The following is a 19,728-nucleotide window of genomic DNA, read 5'->3' as shown; positions in this document are numbered from 1 at the left end:
AAGTTTAAAGACATTTTAAAGCTGGAGGCTGGGCTACAAGAGCAGAGTGTGGGCAGGCAAACCCTCTGCAAGAGCAAGGCCTGCCTTGCTGCAGGGAGGCTCGGCACTAATGTGACAGATGGCAGAGCACAGCACACACCCGTGTTCTGGCACACTGCAGGCACTGCCTATCATTGGGCTGCACCTGTGTCTTTCTCTACTCAAAGATTAAAGTCCTGGGAAGCTGAACATATTTTGCTTCCATTTTTTGTCTCTTCCACACAGTTCCGAGTTGGCTCTCGATTCTCCGAGGTCTCCACCCAGGCCAGCTGGCAGCTCAGGAAAAATGGGATGTACATTCAGACCTGGTGAGAGCAGACAGCCCATCACCCACCTCCAGGCAGATGCAAAATCCCTAATCCATTCCTATAGGCCCTGTCTCACCAGGAATCTACATACTCATTGTCTCAAGCTTTGGACATTTATCCTGGTGCCTCCTCTTGATATCCCATGATGTAGCTTAAAAGACAAGACTTTGTTCTCACTACAGGGACACCCTTTTTCTTCCCTATCAGGCTTTTCTTTTTCATATCACTGATTCTTCCACTGGTAGTTCTTCATATCATTTCTTCGTTGCTCAAGCAGATCCCTTCCAGCTCCAAAAAAGCATTACTCCCTGAAATGCTGACTGAAGTGGAAGTATTATCTCCCATACATTCACCATAACATTCCCTGCTAAACATACCTTTGGGATGCTTAATATTTGTGCAAAAAGATGACAGGACTGACCCCAGCACACTCAGCAATGCATTTCACATCCCAGAGTGTTTCCTCCTCCTTGGTCAGTCTTGTCCCTTCCTTTGGGCTATTTCTCCAAATATTTTCTAAGTAATTTCGGATTTCAAGTGTCTCCTTTCCCATGTTACCAGGCCCACCTGTACCTCACCAGCAGATTCCATAACCATATTTTGAGGTGTATCATGCAAATCATTACAAAATGTTGAAAAGCACCAGGTAAACATCTCCAACCAAGCGGAAGTTGCTGGTCAGTGGCTGCCCCTAGGAAGGCATTTGCTCAAGTCACAGCATGAAAGGACTCAGTGCCAGCAAAACCAGGGGATCCTGCTGCCCAAGGGGTCTCCAAAAGTTGCAGGTCCCCTCCTGGAGTGGTTTTGCTGCACCAGGTTAACGATGCATGCAGCAGGTTAAGCACTTCCACACAGACAGTATCTGTAAAAGTTCCTTTTGAGAATCCAAGTCTCAAAAACCACAAACTCATTATTTAATCATGCTTACTGTGTATGCTTAGCCCAGTCAAAGGATAAAATTAGGTCATATGAAACCTTTTTGGTGTTTTTTTGTGGACAAATGCATCTTATCTATTTGTTGCTATCCTTTTTTCTTTTATTTTTTAAATCAGGTAAAGACTTATAAGCAGGTAGATGAAGTACACATATTTTAGCTTTCCCCCAGAAATTAAGGTTATTTTTTTCTGGAGCCATTCTATGACTGCTCAAAAATTGCTGCTCTTAGACTGTACTGAATAAATTTCACTGCAAAGCACCTGGAAATAAAGTGAGGCAATCTCAAATTATCTCACATAAATAGTTTCTGGCTTTTGCTGCTACCCAGTTCCAGCAGTGTTGTTACTCCTCTACTGCATACATCAACTATGCAGAGCTAATGTTTTTTGTATACATAGTATTGGTGGAGGGAGAGCAAACCATTTTTGTCTTCACAATAAACTTCCATTTTTATTTCTACACTGGGTAGCAAAACAACTTTGCATTAGTCCATGCAGCAATGGATGAAGTAAGATATGTATGAAGCTTGAGCTCATTTTTTTCTCAACTATTCACAATTTTATTGCATTGAAAGGCTTTATTTGTTTGTTTAGCTTTGCTTTTATTCCTAATGAGAAAGAGCACCCTTCAATGAGTTGGAAAAAACAGATAGAAAAGCCCTGGATGATCTGCCAGAATGCCAGGTCTCTGCTACTGCAGAGGCTGTTCACAACAGAAGATAAAGGTTAAAGTGAAATCAGATGGATGTACAAACCTGCACAAAGAAAACAGGCAGAAACAGAAACTCAAGACTGTTGTGGGAAGCAGCTCAGCTAAGATTGTGGGAAACAATCAATAACTCTGACAAGGAGGAATACTGCTGGAAAATATAACAGTAAAAACAACAACAACAAAGCACCTCAGGAACTGAGGAGTGCAGCAGTGAGTGTCAATAATAACTTAGTTTTGAAAGCACCTCTGCATTTGCTCTGTTTTAGAGGATATTGTCAGCACTGATTAAAAAACACTGACAACATGTCAGCATGATTTTAAAAAAAATATCCAAACAAACAAACTAGCCTTCACCTCTTCTGCCCTCCTTTTCTACAAAATGGTCATATATAATTCAGGGTTTGGTAAGCATTTCAGTAACAGAAGATGGTGTTAGTAGAGCACTGCCACCTTCATTGCTTTTCTGTCAGGAAATTCCTTTGATTTCATACTAGGAAATGTATTTTAGACAAAACCTAAGTTTGGATGGGGTTTCCATAAGAAATTTCATATTGTAAGTTTGGATGAAGTTTCCATAAGAAACTTCACATTTCAAACACAATCTTTGGCACAAAGACTTAGAAAAATGGAAGGAGGGAGGTGTATTTACAGTACTGTTTTATTTCACAAGACATATGTTTTTGCAGCAAATCTCTGCTTCACCCTCACTGAACACACTTTGGTTTCCACAGAGGAGTGCACACACTCATGCTTTTCTCGGAAATAAGACCTAGTGGCTTTCAAGTCCTGGCATTGAACCAGAGGTGTTCCAAGGGAAAGTAGCTCCTGAAATCTGTGTAAGCCTGGATGTCAGGTTTGCAAATCAAGTGTTTTGTTTGGTAGGTCCAATTGCACCACATTATGTGCAAACATAAACACAGCCAGAATCTAGCTGAAAAACATTTTGTCTTCCTTCAAAATCTATAATCACATTTACACAGTCTCTTTCTCTTTCCTTTGCAAGAAAACATTCTGTCATACCAAATGTTCCCACACTATTGATATTTACTCGTTCTGGGAATTTTGCTCTCTCTAGAATAGTGAAGTTCCTTCCTAGTTAGGATCTCCTCATACCGAATACTTTCTTCCTTGGATTCAACCACACTTTCTGTCTCCCTCTTGTGGGAGAAGGACTGAAGTTACATAGGAGAGTGCAGGACAGTATTTGAACCTAATGGCCCTTTTCCCACTGCGTGGTTTGAGCACAGTAATCCTGTTTGTTCACATTTCAGCACAGGACCTATCAGCAGTGTAGCACCAAGCTGCACCACACACAGCTCTGTCCCACACCAGGTCAAGGCACAGGTAGGATAAATGGAGGAAGAGCCCAGCAGGGCTGTTACAAACACGGTTTGCACAAGAGTCACTCCAGCCACACAGACGTATCCTCGGGGCTGTGGCACGGACCAGATGGCTTTCCATTCACATTTCCTGCTGCTCCCATCACATGGCTATCCTTGAAAGGATTTATTGCCCAGTAACAAATGCACCTATTTTCCTGAATAAACTCCCAAACAAGGATGTTTTAATATTCTTGCTAATTACAAATGTAAGCCTTTGTTCTTTGCAAAGAAACAGACAGTAAGGGTTGAAAGTGAGAATAACAGGTATTAGAGAGATACAAAGATTTCTTTCCATCAGCGCAAACCGTGGATGACAACAGGGATAGAACTACTCTTGACCTACTTTTGTCAGAAAATAAGAATGGAATTCTGTCACATACTTTACTGTACAGAGATGAGGTGCTGGAACAAACACGTAGGATGAGAAGCAATAAGGCATAAGCCTGGTAACATTATCATCAGAACAAGGATTCAAAAAGACAATTATGCCTGAGGTGTCACAGGAAGGCAGGACAGGGTGAGAGAGATGGCAGGTGATATTCTGACTTTGCTGAAATCAGTAGGATTTGTGCATCAATCTGATTCAAGGTGTTGTGTTTCAGCATTTCCATGAGAGTAAATCTCATGGACTAAAATGTATTGTTTGCTATTTTTCTGACAGATCACCAACCCAACTTAGTATGGGAGACTTTAATACTTGGTATTATAAAGCTTCCATGCTAGTATTCAAAAGCTTATTTTGCAAATAAATTGAGGCCAAGCCCCTACAAAACATAAAATGTTGTACATGCTAAAACCTGAATATCATAGCATCTCCTATGTCATACATATGCCTTGTAAAATGAATTACAAATATTTTCAGAAATTACATATCTGCTCTAAAAATGTCAGACCTTGCTGACACCAGGAAAAGCACAGGAAGAGTTATGGGAGCAATATGCCACAGATGAAAATTCTCCAATGAGTATGTTTTGATTAATGCTGCTGCTGCATTCACTAATGAATGACAGGCAAGGTCACAAGTAATTTCAGTGGTCCTGTATACTTCAACCTCTGTAAAAAGCAAGTCCCATACATTCCAGGAGCTTTTCCCTGGGATTTACTAAAATACTTCAGAAACCAATAGTACCTATAAAGCTGTGGAATTTGCCTCAGATATTTGGTTATATAAAGTCATAAGAAATCATACCTCATATTTCATATGAAAGATCAAGAAATCTTAAAAGTCTCAAAGTTATTAAACTCATTTTTCTTTCTACAGTACATTGTCTTACTTGCACAACCTTAAGAGCTAAACTGAAATGTTCAGCTTCAAACTAATGAAGCAAAAGTCTGAGGACAGGGACTACCTGGCAAAGCTGGATCATTATGTTACTTTGCCTACTGAGACAAAGCTTAATTAAAAAGTGTCTTCAAAAACTCTCTATTACTTTTTATTTGAAAAGTAAATTATAAAACACCAGAAATCCATAAGTCACTTGTACCTTCCTGCCACTCAGACAAACCCCATTTACACAAGACTTAACTCCGAATATTAGGTGAGATGAGCAGTGAGGAGTTTTTAGTTTATTTGCATTTCACAAGGTTAAATCCCCACAAAGGAATACCAATTTCATACCATAGCTTTAGCAAGTCCACAGCAGCACGGTTAACTATTTGAACTCCCTACACATTCTTCACTCTCATGCTAAAATTCACCTCAATTCACTAACAGCCAAGAATGATTTCGGTCACATCAGCTCTGAAGCACTCCAGCTTGTTTGTAACAGATGTTATTGCCAGCTAAAGAAGAGCTCTACCTCCAAACTGCCCTCTCCCAGCAGTCAGCATGAAACACACAATGAATAAATATTATCTCTTCAGCCAACAGTTTTATTTACCACTATTCTAAGCAGCTTAAGAATGCCAAAAGTTGCTTACTTTTCAGACATATTCAATGCCACCTGATTTTATTGGGGTCTATAGCAGCTGCAACTCCTGCTTTTAATCTCAACCACTCCTATTTGCATAGCTCAACAGAAACAGACTGCTGCAGAGGAGGGAAGAAGGAAATAATACATTTTATGCATTTAGTACCTGGCCATCTGGTACCTCAGAAATGTGTTCAACTTCAAAACAGCAAGAAAATAAAATGAGGGAGCCAAAAGAGGCTTTGCTGAAGCAAAAATGCATTTATTTATATAAATGGCAGTTGGCAGCTGATGCAGAGGATACATAAATCCAGTTGCTAATGCTCAGGGACTGTATGAATAGAAATGCCATAGGTAAGCAGTAGCAATGGAAATTGGAATGAAGCCTCTGTCCATACCATCCCTATTGAAATTATTTTTTTGCCCCCAATTTTCTCTTCTGTGTGTCACTGGAAGAAGGGCAAGAAAACATAACCCTTAAGGTGCTTCCCTTCACCTAGGGAAGAAAATACAAGAAATGCAGTCATTTTTAACAGCTTCAGTGCCCTCACATTCGGTGGATGTCTCAGGAGAAACAGAGAGTAGGTGACTTTCTCTTTAGCAGACTACATGACTGCAGTACTGAAGAGAGAAGGGTCATTCTACTTTGACCAAAGCCTTAAGTCAGGTGCAGATAAATGGGTTAATCTGCAGAGAAAGGTGGTGATTGCATCACAGAAAGAACTCAGATTGGAGAAGGCCCTTGACAGCTTTCAGCAAACTCCTGAACTTTTCTCAAGCTCTCTCTTTTTTGCCCCCTGAAAGAATCATGGGAGAAAATTGCATCAAGCTGTGTTTGATATGAAGCCACAAGTTTCCTGATAGCTGCAAGGGAGCTATAATTATCCAATTTCCCTATATTAATGATTTTTAAATGAATTTAATTAATTATTTTTAAATTTCAATTTTTTTTCAGCTCCCATCTGCACTTGTCAGCAACTGAAGTTCTGTGATTCTTGCTACACACAAAAAAAACCAAGTAATAGATGTCAAAATGGTAGAAACAGTGTGGTGCTATGATACCTGGTTGGGGCAGAAATTATGAAGTGGTACAGGGTGATTCTGGAGATAAAGGTAAAATCTGTATAATGTAATCTAGATTAGATACTGGGTTTAATAAAAGAATACTACTTGTTATGTGAGTTCACCCAGATTAGGAAACTGTTTGAAATTTACAATTTTTACCAGACATGCCAAAATATTTTGCTGCTCTCAAACCCAAATCCTGTGACATTTCAAGATGAGAATCTCAGTTTCTACTGTCAAACAAGTTCATACCTTACTCAGCTGTTCAGAAATTGTATGGAAAATGAAAGTGCTCAGAGGAAGGCAAAGCATCAGCATACAACCTTCTCTACCACAAAAAATTTTATTAAAAAATAAAAAAGATTTATTAAAATTGTATTAAAATTACCTTGCCTTAGTGTTTAACTCTTTAAGTTTATTGCAAATGGTAAAACTTGACCAGATATAATGAAATTACAGTCTTCATGTTACACCATTAGACTGCAAAACAGGTACTAACCTTTGCCAATTCTGAGGGCAAAACAAAGCTAAATCAACACTGTCCTTGCAGTTTGTAGGCATACACAATTCTGTAGGCATATATTTGTATGTATATCAAACAGCATTTTATAGGTTTCTTATGCTTTATAATCAATTACACCAAAAAAAGGGAAGAAAGTCAAGAACACTAAGTACAATGTAAAAAGAGAACTACCAAATGCTTGCTGGAAGCAGAATCCAGCAGGACACTTTGGGCTGGTTATTTATATAAAAGCATGTGACAGCAATAGAGAAATACACTCAGCAGCTTCTCCTGGGAGAAAATAAGGGCTTTTCAAGACCTGTCATAGGAGCTATGGGTCCAAAGATGGCAAAATGGCCAAGGTCCTGATTTTTTCTTAAGAGAAATCGAGTGAAGACTGGATTCTGGAAAGTCTAATTTCATTGTCCCTAGAGATGTGGCAGGTTGATAAATCACAAGGTCTTCAAATTACACCAATTTAGAAGTCAAGTGGTAAGTAGGAATATAAAAATAGCAACAATACAATGGCACAAAAATCAGAAAGATGAAAGTGTAACATATCACATAAAGGAACAGGTAAAAAGGACATGCTATAAAGACACAGGAATAGTATGAAAAAAGTCATGAAACAGATGGTTCAACCCTTCCCAGTTTCTCTTTCTGTGGTTGCCAGATCACCTAGAGTTCCCTCAGAAAACAGTCCACATATAACAGTAGTGACAAGGGTTAAGGGCTCTGAACTAAAGGAGGGTCGATTTAAACTAGGTGTAAGATAGAATGTTTTTACCATGAGGGTGGTGAAACACTGGCACAGGTTGCCCAGAGAGGTGATGGATGCCCCATCCCTGGAAAAATTCAAGGTCAGGTTGGATGGGGCTCTGAGCAATCTGATCTGCTTGAAGATGTCCCTGCTCATTGCAGGGGGGTTGGACAAGACAAGCCTTAAAGGTCCCTTCCAGCCCAAATCATTACACAATGAAAACTACCCATGTAGCCTTGGAAAATACTTGTACAATTTTCTGGCTACAAAAAATGGAAAAAGAAAAAAAAATACCTTGAATTTGGTTCAAAAATAAGAGCCATAATAGTTATACCACAGGAAAAATATATGGATTGTTTTTAAATGATTAAGCAATGCATGGATTTCTCTGGGACCTTTTTTATAAAAATAAGAGCATGAGAATAAGAATTGCACGTTACTCAGGAAAATTACAAATAGATGACCATGAGAAAACACTCAAACTGCTTCAGCTTCACTTTTCATTAGAAAGAAACCTGTAATCAGGCAATTAATTACTATGCACAAAGAAAAAGAAGAAAATGAAAGCTAAAATGAAGTAAGTGAGCATTTAACCATATTCTACATTTTCAAATCACAGGCCTGATAAAATTAATTTTTAGAAAGCACACGAAAGGAAATTTAGAGCACTTAATACTTAAGAGGACTTGTGGGAAAGAAATGTAGCTCAAGGAGGCTGGAAAAAGCAAATCAAAAATACTTCCCTTCAGAATGAGAGAAAATGGAAAGTTTTGGGAAATATAAACTACTTTGTTCAAGCTGAATTCTCAGAAAAACACTGCAGCAAATAAAAAGCACCCAGAAGATAGGACAAGTTACATAAGTAATTTGAATTTTTAAATAACAGATTGCTAAATCAAGTTGATTTTCTCCGTGACAGATAAGAGCCCTTGTGCAAAGGAACAAGTCAGTAGATGTCTTATTTTCACCTTAGCAGGGCTTTTGGTACCATCTCACACAACACTCTCATTAGCAAGTCTAAACGAACCCTCTAAAATTGTTAAAACTATTTTGAAAAACATATTTAGTCCTAGCAATTGATAAATGTCAAAACAGGATGGCAGAAAAGGCAGTATCAAGGCAGATTGTGAAGTGGGTCTGCCCTGGTCTAGTAGTACTTATTGAGTAATTTCATTAATCATTTAGATGATGGAACCTAGTGAATGCTTATCAAATGTGACATTTCTCTGCACACAACACAGGGCCTGCAGCTTCTTTCAAGCCCCTAGAAAACAAGATTAGGATCAAAATAATCTTTTCAAATTGGAAAAATGGCATAATAAAAAGGACATGATTCAGTAGGGAGAAATTTGAAATGCTATGCCTGCACCTAGGTAGTCATAATCAGCTGTATAAGATACAGAATAATCATCTTGAATCTTCCTGATGAGAAATTTAGGAATTTTAATGGACTACTTACATGAGACATCATAATCACAACTTTATAAAGCATAAAGTTTAGTAAAATAGTACTCGTCTTTTCAGAAAAGAGACATTGTTACAAGTCCTAATGTATTTAAATTTTCAAAATATTTAGAAATCCTTGGATGGGAAAAAAATGCAATTTTATAATAATTCTGTATATTTTTTGTGAATACTTTTTTCTTCCACAACACAAAAATATCAGGTTCATGCGAGGCAGAGACTCATATAATTATGTAAAACTATCAGTCAGGGATGAATCATCACCAAAACAAGGTCTGACAATCTCTTTTCACAAGTAGATGGAGGAGCAGCTAGTAGCCATCTGGAAGCAGCAATTTCAGATGCTCACTTGATAACTCAAATCAAGTACAAGACTTACTTTCCCACCTTTGGAGCAGCAATGACATCCTCAGATCCATATTACCAACAGAGTATGAGCACACTTGCTAATCACAAGAAATGCTTCCAGTTGGATAGTTGTAGCTTTAAAAATTTGAGCAAAACTCAAGAGATCAAAGATTTAAATAACCTGCCTCATAACAAATGAAGCAAAGCGGATCTCTCCTGTTGTTACAATCATGCTTATAAATAAATATCTTTGGCTTCCATGAAATGTTCCTTACCTGATTTATTTTCTCTGCAGTGAATTTATATTCTGTAAAGTACTTAATTATTACAATTTTCAGATACCTGTGAATTACCAGTTTGGTTTTTACTTAGACCAAGGGGAATGGAAAAAATGGCAAAACTAGTTCTCCTCATATCTTTCATTTCTACAGCCAGTGTGTCACTGTCATATTTTATGAAAAATCCTTTTGCCAGGATTTCTTCTCCTGGGAATCTGAGAAGCCTCAGTGAAAAAGCAAACCAATATTATCTCATTGCTTCTCCTGTGTTTGCTGCTTTGGAGATATTTTTATCCAAAAGGTGATTGTTTGATTGGTTTCATGTGAATTGTTTTTACTTAATGACCAATCACTATCCAGCTGTGGAAGGAGTCATGAGTTTTCATTATTATTCTTTGTAGTCTTCTGTAAGTATCTTGTTAAGCCTTCTGTAAGTATCCTCTCTCTATTCTTTAGTATACTTTTAGTATAGCATTCTTTAATATAATATAATAGAATAGAATAGCATAAAATAATAAATTAGCCTTCTAAGAACATGGAGGCAGATTCATCATTGCCTTCCTGCCACAGGGGATCCCAGAAATACCACATCAGTGTAACTTCCAGCTGTTCATCTCTAAGATTACAACTCCCAGGATTCTTTAAGAGAAAAAGATTTTTGCAGAGAAAATATTTAGTCCTGGGGATAAAAGATGACAAAATCTTTATAAATGTGCTAAATTTTTTATCACACCAAAATAACAGATGCAAGCTTACATCTAGAATTTTAAGAACTCCTTTTGACTATTTAATGATCATACATGCACACTACATCTCTAAACCTGTTCTAATTCCTAGCCTTTGCTGAGTTTTAACCCCACACACAGATATATTAGTACACACACACAGAGCAACCTGAAGGCAAATGATGGATGAGCTGTGAGGCCACATTGATTCCCTCTGCTGTAGTGCAAGTCAGGAGTGAAGTACAGCATCCTTATTAGAGATGCTGTCCATTAACTTTTCCTTGCTCAAGAACTCCTTAGTTATAACACATTAGCAGTGCATGCCTGAGTGAGCACTGCTCTAATTTGAAACTGAAACAATGCTTGTGTCCCACCGTGAGCAATATTAATTAACATCTTTCTTCTGTTTTCCCTGAACTCTGCTCCTGACATTTCCAGGTAAAGTTAAATAAAAATGTATGTCAATATGTAAAAGCTGGCTATTGGCAAATGTGTCATGTAATTGAAGTACTGGATGTTGAATGTCAATTAAAATAGTTTCCCTTTGGAAACTGTGCTTATCCATAATATATCATGTTATGGTCTTTGTTAATAACAGTGATTATAGCAGGTAAATTTGCAAATTTGACAAGTTGATAACATCACAAAAGATATATGTTTGCTTAAGGAAGCTCTTAAGTAAGATCTCATTTGCCCATGTATTGATAAACCAGCTAAGTCCAAAAAAGAAATACATAATTAAAAAACTGCAAATTGATGTGGTCCATTACTGTTCTACTAACAACTAGATTAAGCAAAATCTGACTATGAGATGCAAAATTCAAATGATGTCAAATTAAGTGTTTTCTAAAAGTGCTTCATATTTGAGAGAATACATCAGATGGTCTTGAAGGTTTTTTGTTCTTTTTTTTTATGAATGTAAAAAGGCCATACTGAAACACCTTCTAAAAATACACCTTTTTCCATCAGAAGTATTATATTCCTATGCAACATATAAAAAAAATACAAGTATATCAATTAACAGTAGCAGCCACTTCTGGCTTCTTTTTTTCTGCAGTCTGAAAACCAAGCCAATAGGTTTTTTTAATGGTGCACCCTTCTTAGAAAACAGGTTCTTTGTAATATAATTATCTAGTTAAAAATATGGGGGGAGTGACAAAAAATAGGTTCTGATCACATTTAACAAGAGGAACTCAATTTATAATTTAACTGGCCACCATGTAACTTAATATAACTTGGCAATACATTTTCAATTAATATGTAAGTACAGTAAGCTCATGTAAAATTCAAAGAGCAAGAAAGTGAATTAATACATAAATATAGTTCAAGATGTGGGAGACATTCCCATGGCATGCAGAAACAGAGCCTTGTGTGTCACCTGCTATTGAGCACATATTCAATTCCTTACTATAATTTAGTAAACTAACAGATTTCCCTCATTTCCTGGGTAAGATACCTGCAAAAGGATGCAAATGTATTACAGCCAGTCCCACACATGGCTTGTCACTCCCTGTGCAGGGTGGCACACAGCCAGCTCCCTGTTCCAGTGCTGGCTGAGATGACATCACCAAACTGCAGGAGCTCAATGTCCACTGATCTCCCATTTCCAGGTGAGTATCACACAAGACTGCTTACACTCAGCTTCCAAAGGGGCAAAGGCATTTGATCACCTGCAAGCCCTGAGATTCAAGAGCTGGTTCTCTCTGGATCCAGGCACAACCCCAGCTTTTGTGGCTTCACCTGCCTTCACAAGTCCCAGCTGTAACACTGTGGGTTTGTGTCCAGTGGCTTCAAAGATGCCACATCCTCAGGTGGTTTACAAGCCAAACATTTATCAACTATGGCAAATGAAAGAAGAAATGCAATGCCTAAATATTGACTGGAGGTAATGTATTAAAAACATGAGGTGGCAGAGGTTTCTGAGCAGATCCTGGTGCAGTGCCAACCAAGTTTTAATGGAACAGTTCCAGCAAGCGTTCGGGTTTTTCTCATTGTGAGGGCTATTTTTGCTTTACTTCTGTTTCAGAAGCAAGATAATTCTCGTGTTTATGTTGCAGAGAAGCAGATTGTCTAGAAGACAAGTGACAGAGCTCACATTTCTTCCACTTGGACTTAACCCAGAAAATTTGCAGGACTTCTAGGGGAGTGTCTACAGGGGTTTGTGTAACAGTTTAAGTGTTTGCTGGTGAATGACCACTGCTAATTTACAAAATACTGTGGAAAAAACCAAACTAAAACTAAAGTCATACCTTAAAATACAAAGTAGACCTCATCTACTTAAATCAGTAAACCAAGAACTTCACGGAGTCTCACATTCTATTAATAAGTGGTGGTAGGACAAAAGGAAATGTTTTATAAAGTAGTATCCTTTGAACTACAGCAACAGTACTTGTTATATGTAAACAACTAGTATTTTATAGGCTTTGAAAAAGGGTATGAGAATGTAGTTGAAGGAAAGAAAATATTGAAAACCAACAAACTTTGGTTAGTGTTGTGGTAAACACCAGTGGAGAGTTGTGACATCAAGTTCTACAGATAATTGCTGCAGTATTTAAGGTTAAATCCAGCCACCTTCAAAATATAAAATGATTCAAGCTAGTGAGAAATATGAAACAGCTTTCCACAAAACACTTCAGTATTTGCACAACAAATTTTCAAGAAACCCACTTACAAGTAGGTGCAATTCCCACAATACTCATGTCCATGTATTTAGTATAAAGCCCACTGACTCATAAACAAATGTGCTACTAGGTATCTTAATTGCTGCCCTTTCACTGAAACTAAGAAAAGACTTTTTAATCAGATATAAACATTCACCAAAATGTTTATATCTGATTCACCCAAAGCAGTCCAAAAACATCCAAACATCCAAAAATACCACAGTGACTAGCAGTGTACCTGCAATGCCCAAGCCAGTCACATCCCACGGGCATGCTCAGAAAACGGCATCAAGTTCCTTTTCTGTATCTTATCAGGGCAGGAATTGCAGCAGAATAACCAGACAATTAAAACCACAACACACATTTTTACACAGATTCAGCACTAGCATCACCCTCATTTGTCTGAAGACTGTGAGAGCTGTGTGCCAGTGCAAATCCCCAGTATGAAGTCACTGGGAGCCAGAGTGCACCTGAAAATCCACTCCATGCCCAGAAAAGATCAGCAAAGCTCTGTAATTTTCTGCTCTGAAAAAATAGGATCCCCACCACCATCATTCTTGGTGGCAAACTGGAATGGCCTCAGCAAGGCAGGAGTCCAGGTCACTGAGTGTGCTGACAGCACCAGCTGAACCCAAAGGCACAGAGGGAGGGTATTCTCAGTATCTTTCTTAAAAGCAGCTCTTGGATGGCAGGCATTGTGAGGAACTTACACTTAGGCATATATATATTATTTTTTACTAAATATATTTTCATAAAGAGAGAGAAACTCCTGACTAGCACTTGTACTCAGAAAATCTATGTTCTTTAGTCTGAAGGTGGTTCACTCCCTGATCTGCCATATCACAGGATAGTCCCAGGCCATTAGATTTTAAGAGAGGTTGGGACAACTCTCCTTTCTGCTGAAGCCATGTCAATGAATAGAAAAGCTGCACAGAGCCAGAAAGGGAGCAAAAGGAAATTTATGACTCTGCACCCTAATAGGATATTCAGCTGGAGAGAATGCAATTATAATTTCCAGCTTCTTCCCCCAGGATTGTAATGTATTGTACATTGAGTAGCTATTCAGTGAAAATTTGACATAATCTTGGGAATGGGACTCAATCACAGCATAACCACAAGGGTACAATCCTGTTCCCTTGTCTTCTTTTCCCAGCTCTGAAAATCTTGTCTTTCCTACACAATGGCTTCAGCAAAAGGCAAAGTCTGGCTTTGCTCCGTGCAGTCTGGAGCTTAGCAATTATTGTGCTGCCCCAGGAGTTAATAAGATCTTAGGCTGTACTTGTGGGTGCTCCTGCTGACATTTTTTAAACTGCTGGCATGTCTAATCAACCATGGCTTGAGAGGGGAAGGGTGCAAGGCAACAGCTCCCAGCGCCAGCAAAGGTCTGAACTCCCTGTTTGCTTGTGGTGCCCAACTGTGGCCAAGGTTACTCTGTGTTTTGCTGCTCACTTGCCCAACATGACTGGTACTTGCTCTACCTAATTAGAGCAAGTTTCCTTCACAGGGGGTAGGTTTTCCATTTCCCTTTCAGACAATCAAAGGAAGGAGACAGGAGTTATCCTGGGGAGTGCTGACTGCATTAGGCACTTTGTACCTGCCAGATCTTTTGGTTTGCCTGCCAGTACCAGGAACTGGCCATTGTCCAAGACAGCATGGATGGGATTCACAAGGTTAAAAACAGGTCTCAACAGCAGACCCAGTCATCCTATCCACTGTGTTTGCAGAGCTGCAGTCAAAGTAACAATTTATCTTCTCTCACTGAAAAGATCTAAAGCATGTTAGATCAGCCATCACCTAAAACCTGCCTGTTTTACTCTCAGCTATACGGCAACATCTGGGCAACCAGCTCAGAAGTTGATATCCAAACTGCAAATATCTAAGGTTGAGGCTGATTAATCCTCCTCCACATGAATCTTTCTCTGTTTTCATCTTTTCTCCTCCTGTCTGCTGACATGAACATACTAACCACAGTCCTTCTTTGGGCCAAAGCAGAAGACAAACCAGTCTCTGAAATGCACTGGTTATTTTGTAGCCCTTTGGGTAGATTTCAGCTTCAGTAAGCGCTGGATCAAATCTTATTAAGAGGTCCTCTTCCAGTATCTCACTCCCTACTCAGCTCTCACTAATTTGAATAGCAAATTGAAGTAACTCTCATCATCAGAAAGTCCAAGTACTCATCACAAATTTGCAGTTCAGCCATACACTTAAATCTGTATGGTGTACCCAAAGGAAAAAAACAGAGCACAGTTCACCCATTAGATCTAATGAAAAATTTCAAAAGCCCAGCACAAGTTTTGCAAAGGAAATTAAACATACATATACCTACTTTTTAAACTGTTAAAGATGTTTTTCAGACTGGAATGTCAGATAGCAACATGCCTATACCATCAGTGTTCTGGAATCACATTCTCATCAGTTTTTGACAAAGTATAATTGAATGGACTAGGCTAGGTGTGGCTATCACACATAACCCAGACTTCTTAACATGTTAAGAAAGCTGAAATAAACCCATAAATTATTCTGAGACAAAATTTATGCAGAAAAGATAATTAAGAAATCTGACTAGATTGCCTCCAAAAGTGAGGCACTAGACTTGGCCAGGAAAAAAGTTCATTCCAAAGAAAGCACTGAACAGAGGATTAATTTAGAAAGTGACCCAGGACTGAAATCTCCTGGTCTTTCCCAAACCTCCTCTGTTCAGGGTATTTTAATGAATATCCTCCTCCATCCTCATTATTGCAAAGTGCAGCTCTGCTGTTAATGGCAAGGCTATGATGAATGCAGCAGCTCTGCTCTAGGAATTGGGGTATTTAGATCTGAGGTGGTCACATCTGATGAGGGCCATGTCAAAAATGACAGTGATGCCTCAAAGCTGTGTCACCCACAGTAGTATGCAGCTCAGAAACAGGCCAGAAACAATGCAGAACATGATTTGTCTTGTTCCAAAATTGTAGTCCAGATGTCCTTTAGAGCAGTTACAAAACCTTTCTTCCTGAACTGCAGTCTGTGTGCTCCCATGCACTGATACAGCAAGTGACCCAAAGTGCTCCTTTGCTCTGTAAAAATGGAACAGCCAGAGTTCAGGCCAGAAGAGATGATTTGGCCATTTAACCAAACTGCTCATGCCTCTCAGATTCCAGCTTCACTCCTCTCTTCTTATCAACTGCCCAAAATTGCAGAAAATACACATTCAAGTCAAATATATTAAAAAAAAAAGACAAATCCATGAGGCTTATTTGAGGACAAATATAAATAATCTATTTACCTCTTCTCAGTCTTTGCCCACCAGTTCATATTTAGACTCTTCTTTCTTTGAAGAGCTACTAATGTGTGGTATCTGCTGAGCATTAAAACACTATCACACAATAGTCATGCAATATACCCTACACACATTACCACAGTATTCTTTTAAAAAATGAACTGAATTTTGTGTACTTTGTTGTTTTCTCTAGCTTAAAATAATTTCAGCTACTCTTGTCTGTCTCTATTCCAATTTTTGACAGCAATTTAAAATGTTGGCGTGACACTTTTATGCAGCATTTTCATAGCAACCTTATCATTAGACTTGATGAAAGCTAAATCAAAGCCAAACCCCAAGGCCCCAGGTTACTCTCTGTTGTCACACCATGAATTATGTTAACCTTTTTTTGCTATAATGCCAGAGGAAAACCTGTATCAAGCTCTTTGTAACCTGTATCCATTACCAAGGACCTGCCTGGGAGACTGCCCTCACTGGCTTTGCAGTGTGCCCATACCCCTTTGAGAAGGGCCTCTTTCCATTTGGGTGCTTGCAAGCACAAAAACAGCCATGCCCTCATCAAAACCCATTCTGACCATTACCTATGTCATTCACAATTATTTAGGTTTAGAAAAATAATTCTATTTTTTTTCTAATCATTTTCTAAATAGAATAAAGCTGAATCCTACATTAAAATCCAGTTGATAACTACTTTGACATTGGTCAGCTCTAGCTCAGAACAAGGCCAAATCAACCAAGCCATATTCCTACTATTTTCTTTCCTAGCTCCTACTTCAAAATATTATTGTGTGTAATTAAAAAAAAAAAGAGATATCTATGTATTAAATGAACTTATACCGTGGTTAGATTTTTTTTCCCCCAATAGTTATACTGGATTCATGTCACTAAAGCTCTTTGAGAATTTTTATTCCCTTAATAATAATAACAGTGAGATTACAGTGACATTACAGCTGAGTTTTCTTCACTAGAAATCTTGGAAGGCAAGAGAGAGCACAGAACATGGAAAGATAATTACATTCTGCATAACTCAAGAAATATATTATTTAAATCTATTAGTGAAGGTAAATGCAATTTATATTTTAATTTAATTAATATATAAAGTATGAAAAAGTATTAAAGCAGAATTAAAAATAAAACAAAAACAAAAGCTTCATAACCCACATTCTGGCCTAAACAACTGTATTCTCAAAGTATACTAGACTATTACTGATCCACGTCCTCGGAATCCCTGCCTGTCTCTTTTTGTTTCCTATGTCCATTGGAAGGAGGCAAGGAAGTTCCTTTGCCTCTTGCCTGTGCTGTATTTATTGCATGACTGGAGCTGTACAAACAGTGAAAACACAGAAGCGTGCAAGATGTGAATATGTTGATTATTCATTTTTATAAAGACCTACCATACCCTCAAATGCACATGTTTACAATTGCTTGCTATTGATTGTTTTTAAAAGACAAAAAACCCAAAAATCCCCAAATCCAGCTCTGTGTTCACTACCATCTCTGTTGCAATTACAGATCTAGTCACTTCCTAATTTGCTTTCTGAGAACTTAAACTACTGCTTAACTTAAATTGAGGTGCCAATTTCATTGCAGATGTTCAGCTTGCTGCTTGGTTACAGGATTTGCAGTTACATTCTGTAGATTTGCTCTTAACTGTCAGCTCTACTATCAATAAAGCAGAACTAAGTTCTGGCTCAGTGTCATCCCTGCCTTCTTGAGTTATGCATGAACCTGAGCCTTTTGTCTGTTTGGGAAGAAAAGCAGCTGCAATATGGGAGCTTAATTTATTGAAAATGAAAGAAAAAAAAATCTCTTTAACGTCTTAATTTTACCTTCTATGCCTTAATAAAAAACTCTTCATTTTTATATAAACTGTATGTGTTTATAGGTGTATTTGTTGGGGGATTTTAAGGTGTTTGAATTTTTTTTTTTTTTTTGCTTGCAGCACCTGGTCATTCAATATGCAAACCTTGCTAAATTTAATTATGATACTGTACACCTGCACTTCTTTCTGTTGCCAGAAGGTATCCCTCCCTGAAAATAAAAAAAAAATAAATAAAATAAAGGAGAGAAAAAGCTGACCCCGCACTCCAGAAGGTTTGTGCTCTGGCATGGCTGCCCCTTGCATTACCAGCAAGATTTCTTTCATTTATTAAATTATTACAGGTTTAATTTCAGAAAAGATCAATTAAAAAAAAATCAATCTTCTTCCAAAGAAGACTAATGATAAGCAGCTTGCAAACACTTGCAAAAATTTAAGGTTTCATTTTTGGCACTATAATGAAGCAATCCAGAGCCTACCAAATGTATCAGGAGTTAAAGACAATGCACAGTTGGCACTTCCCACACTGGGACACTGGATTTTGGGTTTTTCATTACATCATTCTACTGGGGCTTAAAAACCTTTAACATTAAGACTACTGGTTTATAGAAAAGTGATCTGATGAGTCCTGTCCAGCCTTTAGGGGACAGAAACAATCTACCCTACATATGACATGCAACAATCCCAGTTAGAGTTCTGGGTAGCAGTGAGATCAGCAAATGCCTGGACAGAGGCTGATTTATCTTTTAATTTCCAGAATGAGGCACCCAGATCTAAGTAGTCTGAATCCTCTCTGAAAAACTTTCCCTAAGCTTTCTTCAAAATTCAAATGAAACCATAAAATCCAGTTAAAAAATATATATTAACCTATTCCAATACCACTGAAATTTCATTGAAGCTTGGCCAAAGTTTCAGGCCTATTTCATTGCCCAAGCTCTTATCCACAGGAATTCCAATCATGCACTAGACTTACACCTTTACAAGCCTTATTCACTGCAAGATAAAGGTAGCCAGCTAAGTAGCTGCATCCTCCTACACCACACACCTTACAGTGAGTCAAGCACACCAAAATGGTTATGTAATTTAATTACACCCTTGGATAATCTCTTTAAAAGCAGGTTGCACTTTGAGAGATTGGAAGCCACGCAAAGCCTTCAGAGAAGTGCCATGAGTCCAACACTCATTGCACAGACAGCACACATTGGTTCTGTCCCTTGCTAGGACCAAATTGTCCTGTGAAGTGAAGAATTTCAGTTATCACCCATTTTGCATACTTAATTCAAACAACAACAACAACAAATCTATTTCTAGCAAATATTAAACCTCCACATATTCCCAAAGCAGAGAAAGTTTAATACAGTACCATGATTGTAAACAAAAAAAGCTCAACTCTTGCAGAGAAGTTCCAGTTTATTTTTATGTAGCCTGTTTCCATTTTAGAAAAAGGCTCCTCATTTGTGGGATTACTTGACTTTTTAAGAGTACAACTATTTATTCCCTAATGATATCATTAAAAGGACACATTTACTCTGTGAAGAATGCAGTCCAGCCAAAATATGTTA

The sequence above is a fragment of the Geospiza fortis genome, unplaced genomic scaffold (genome assembly GCF_000277835.1).
Source record: "Geospiza fortis unplaced genomic scaffold, GeoFor_1.0 scaffold282, whole genome shotgun sequence".
Classification (NCBI taxonomy): Eukaryota; Metazoa; Chordata; class Aves; order Passeriformes; family Thraupidae; genus Geospiza; species Geospiza fortis.
This window is presented reverse-complemented; position numbering follows the sequence as displayed.